The sequence below is a fragment of the Schistocerca serialis genome, unplaced genomic scaffold (genome assembly GCF_023864345.2).
Source record: "Schistocerca serialis cubense isolate TAMUIC-IGC-003099 unplaced genomic scaffold, iqSchSeri2.2 HiC_scaffold_1228, whole genome shotgun sequence".
Classification (NCBI taxonomy): domain Eukaryota; kingdom Metazoa; phylum Arthropoda; class Insecta; order Orthoptera; family Acrididae; genus Schistocerca; species Schistocerca serialis.
This window is the reverse complement of record NW_026047434.1, coordinates 170001-175000: the sequence shown is the minus strand read 5'-3', so window position 1 is coordinate 175000 and position 5000 is coordinate 170001. Positions and strand designations below refer to the sequence as shown.

Here is a 5000-nt window from a genome sequence, read left to right as displayed (position 1 = left end):
ATAACTGATTTAATGAGCCATTCGCGGTTTCACCTTAATGCGGCTTGTACTGAGACATGCATGGCTTAATCTTTGAGACAAGCATATGACTACTGGCAGGATCAACCAGGGAGCTGCGTCAACTAGAGCTGAGCAGCCGGCCGCCCGGGAGTGTGTCCCGGGGGCCCGCGCGAACACGCAAGCGTCCGCTCAATTATTCTGCAAACAGGAGGAGGCTGAGCTCCCCTGCACAACACACCTCGAAACCCTCTCAGGTCCCGGCGGCGCGCAGCGCCGTCCTAAGTACTTGGTCGGGTTCGAGAGAGGCGCAATCGCCCGGAGTTAGGCGAGTAGACGCTTTAGGTGCGACCACCCGTGCTCCCAACTGAGCTTGCCGCTGCCGACAGAGGCCCGGGAGCGTGCTGTCGTGGCATTGCCGGCGGGAGACAACACGCGCCACCTACGGTGACCGGCAGCTCCAACGCCAGCGCCACAGAAGGACAAAAGCCCCACTTGGGTGCCGAAGCGAACTCTCCCAGCACAGCGCACGCGCCAACACGTCCGCACAGCTGCGATACAAACCACCTGCGAGAACCGCTGGGGCGACCGAGCAGCAGACGGCGTCGCGGCGCCGAGCGCCGGGCGGCGGCGCATCCTCAGCGCACACAGTCCTCAATCGGACCAGCACACTGCAGATGGCCACCGCGCTTCGCACCGGGCCCGCGAGGACCTACTTTGGCCGCAAGGCGCCGCGAGCAGGGGGCGCCGGCGCGCAGCTGCGCCGCCTGCCGCGTCCGTCGGCCGGCGCGCCTGCCACTGGCCGCCCCCACCAGCCGGCTGTAGCGCGTGCGCCCACGCACCGCGCTGCCAGCACGCCGGGCGGCCCCCCCTCACCGGCCGGGGACGGTCCCACCCAGCCACCGCCGCGTATCGCCTCACACCCAGATCCCCTTTCGCGTTCGTGGGCATGGTGGGTCCCCTTTCACGTTCGTGGGCATGGTGGGTATCCCTGAAACAACCGGTTAATAGCTCGACCGATCGTCGCCAACACTGATTCACCTCTAGCGAGAACAACCGCACCACAACGGGTTACCTGTTGTTCATTTGCGTAACGTCACCAGCAAACGTAGACGTCCATCGCCATTTGCAACGAGTATTGCATGCCTGTGTCAGGTGTCACAACACACTACGTCTGCCCACATAGACGCAACAACATGTGCACGCCTCGAGAACACGTGGAAGGTAGCCCCCGTACGTATGCGGTGTCCATTGCGCGAACGACTGTCAGCCGGCCTCTGCAGGATGTCGCAGATGTGGAACGCGGTGCAACATGCTATCACGGTGTGTGAGAAGAGACGACTACGTCCGAATACACGCTCCACTACATCAACAGACTGCTCATGCTGATCGCCATCCAGGGCGTCCGTTCCTCCCACACGTCTGAATGGCGTACCACACTGCAATCCAGCTCTTATAGGGAGACGACACGTAGCTGCGTGCACAATATTTGGACTGTATGGTCTGCCGTTGCTAGGCGCAGTCGTCGTACGGTCACACATGTGCCACGATGTATCATTCAGTACATACGGACCAATGTGCAGTACAGTTTGTGGGTTTTGCGTACATCGGCGGACAGGTGACAGGCCGTACCACAACGTAGGCTGAGTACGTCGGCATGCGAAGGGCATTGAACATGCAAACTTCTCAACGACCAGCTTGCGAAGGCAGGGGGGAAGGGGGGGGGGCATGTACGTCCTGCTGCTATCCACATTACAGTGTATAGCAGGAGCATGTGGAAAGTCAGCAACACCTGCAAGGTGTTTAACATGACGCGATACACAGGGGACCGGGCAGTGCGAATAGCGAACTATATTGCGAGGGTTGCGGTTAGGCAACACTACACTAATTTAACGAGTTGCATAACAATTACAGAGCAGGTTCAGCGACAACGTGCGTCAGGTTAAGGCGCAATATAGGTTAGGTTGAGGCACAATATAGGTTAGGTTAAGGCACAACATGGGTTACGTTAAGGCACAAATTGGGTTACGTTAAGGCACAACATGGGTTACGTTAAGGCACAACATGGGTTACGTTAAGGCACAAATTAGGTTACGTTAAGGCACAAATTAGGTTACGTTAAGGCACAAATTAGGTTACGTTAAGGCACAAATTAGGTTACGTTAAGGCACAAATTAGGTTACGTTAAGGCACAAATTAGGTTACGTTAAGGCACAAATTAGGTTACGTTAAGGCACAAATTAGGTTACGTTAAGGCACAAATTAGGTTACGTTAAGGCACAAATTAGGTTACGTTAAGGCACAAATTAGGTTACGTTAAGGCACAAATTAGGTTACGTTAAGGCACAAATTAGGTTACGTTAAGGCACAAATTAGGTTACGTTAAGGCACAAATTAGGTTACGTTAAGGCACAAATTAGGTTACGTTAAGGCACAAATTAGGTTACGTTAAGGCACAAATTAGGTTACGTTAAGGCACAAATTAGGTTACGTTAAGGCACAAATTAGGTTACGTTAAGGCACAAATTAGGTTACGTTAAGGCACAAATTAGGTTACGTTAAGGCACAAATTAGGTTACGTTAAGGCACAAATTAGGTTACGTTAAGGCACAAATTAGGTTACGTTAAGGCACAAATTAGGTTACGTTAAGGCACAAATTAGGTTACGTTAAGGCACAAATTAGGTTACGTTAAGGTACAATATGGGTTAGGTTAAGGTACAATATGGGTTAGGTTAAGGTACAATATGGGTTAGGTTAAGGTACAATATGGGTTAGGTTAAGGTACAATATGGGTTAGGTTAAGGCACAACGTAGGTTAGGTTAAGGCACAACATAGGTTAGGTTAAGGCACAACATAGGTTAGGTTAAGGCACAACATAGGTTAGGTTAAGGCACAACATAGGTTAGGTTAAGGCACAACATAGGTTAGGTTAAGGCACAACATAGGTTAGGTTAAGGCACAACATAGGTTAGGTTAAGGCACAACATAGGTTAGGTTAAGGTACAATATGGGTTAGGTTAAGGCACAACGTAGGTTAGGTTAAGGCACAACGTAGGTTAGGTTAAGGCACAACATAGGTTAGGTTAAGGCACAACATAGGTTAGGTTAAGGCACAACATAGGTTAGGTTAAGGCACAACATAGGTTAGGTTAAGGCACAACATAGGTTAGGTTAAGGCACAACATAGGTTAGGTTAAGGCACAACATAGGTTAGGTTAAGGCACAACATAGGTTAGGTTAAGGCACAACATAGGTTAGGTTAAGGCACAACATAGGTTAGGTTAAGGCACAACATAGGTTAGGTTAAGGCACAACGTAGGTTAGGTTAAGGCACAACGTAGGTTAGGTTAAGGCACAACGTAGGTTAGGTTAAGGCACAACGTAGGTTAGGTTAAGGCACAACGTAGGTTAGGTTAAGGCACAACGTAGGTTAGGTTAAGGCACAACGTAGGTTAGGTTAAGGCACAACGTAGGTTAGGTTAAGGCACAACGTAGGTTAGGTTAAGGCACAACGTAGGTTAGGTTAAGGCACAACGTAGGTTAGGTTAAGGCACAACGTAGGTTAGGTTAAGGCACAACGTAGGTTAGGTTAAGGCACAACATAGGTTAGGTTAAGGCACAACATAGGTTAGGTTAAGGCACAACATAGGTTAGGTTAAGGCACAACATAGGTTAGGTTAAGGCACAACATAGGTTAGGTTAAGGCACAACATAGGTTAGGTTAAGGCACAACATAGGTTAGGTTAAGGCACAACATAGGTTAGGTTAAGGCACAACATATTTTAGGTTAAGGCACAACATAGGTTAGGTTAAGGCACAACATAGGTTAGGTTAAGGCACAACGTAGGTTAGGTTAAGGCACAACGTAGGTTAGGTTAAGGCACAACGTAGGTTAGGTTAAGGCACAACGTAGGTTAGGTTAAGGCACAACGTAGGTTAGGTTAAGGCACAACGTAGGTTAGGTTAAGGCACAACGTAGGTTAGGTTAAGGTACAACGTAGGTTAGGTTAAGGTACAACGTAGGTTAGGTTAAGGTACAACGTAGGTTAGGTTAAGGTACAACGTAGGTTAGGTTAAGGTACAACGTAGGTTAGGTTAAGGTACAACGTAGGTTAGGTTAAGGTACAACGTAGGTTAGGTTAAGGTACAACGTAGGTTAGGTTAAGGTACAACGTAGGTTAGGTTAAGGTACGATATACCTTAGGTTAAGGTACAATATCGCTTAGGTTAAGGTACAATATAGCTTAGGTTAAGGTACACGTTGTAGGGAAAGGTGTATTTTGGGGGGGGAGGGGGCGGCAGGTTCGTTGATAGTGATTATCGTAAGTGCATGCCTGCGGGATCATCCGATTTGTCACGTCAGGATGCACTTGTGGCTCATGACAGGCGGCGCTCCGATTCCAAGGTTGTGGCAGATCTGTGTCTTTCATTCCTGCCATTGTTTGTGTACTGTGACAGGAGGCAGTATTGTGATGTTGGGTGCACCCCTGTGTAGGACATGTGTGGGTGTTCGTGGCTTAGCTGAGCAATGGCGGATGTCGGAAGGGTGGGATATTCTGTTTTCTGGGTGGACCTCCCGGTCTGGTTATGATAGTGTGGATTGTGTAATGTGGCGGAGAGGATGCACCGGATGTTCTTCCATGCTGGTGGTTAGATATTGTGTGTGTGCCTGTTAGAGGCAGAGAGTAGTGTGTGATAGTGTCTGGCTGACGTGTGGTTCTCATTGTGTGCAGAGTCTTTCAGCATGTATAGGGACGGTTGTATATATTATCTGTATTCTGATGGCTCTGCATCTATTACTAATCAGTGCCGTGTATACGGTTACTCTGGTTCCAGTCGAAACTGTTCTATCTCTGTACATTAGTGACACTGCGGCTCCACTATGTTGCCGCCCCTGTCGGCCGTTTCCCCCAGTGTGTGGCTAATGATTATCAGCAATCAGTCTATTAGTCAATACCGGTAGTGTGACGACGTGAAATGTCCGGGATGGGGGAAGCTAC

General features: G+C 49.5%; 1 non-coding gene across 1 annotated transcript in view; it reads right to left on the bottom strand.

The window, feature by feature from the left end:
- LOC126436151 (small subunit ribosomal RNA) overlaps positions 1–112 on the bottom strand; it is a 1909-nt gene extending 1797 nt beyond the window's left edge. Inside the window, exon 1 of the ribosomal RNA XR_007580464.1 lies at positions 1–112. This exon is cut by the window's left edge and continues 1797 nt beyond it. This is a non-coding gene — a ribosomal RNA (small subunit ribosomal RNA).
- Positions 113–5000: the final 4888 nt, after the last annotated feature.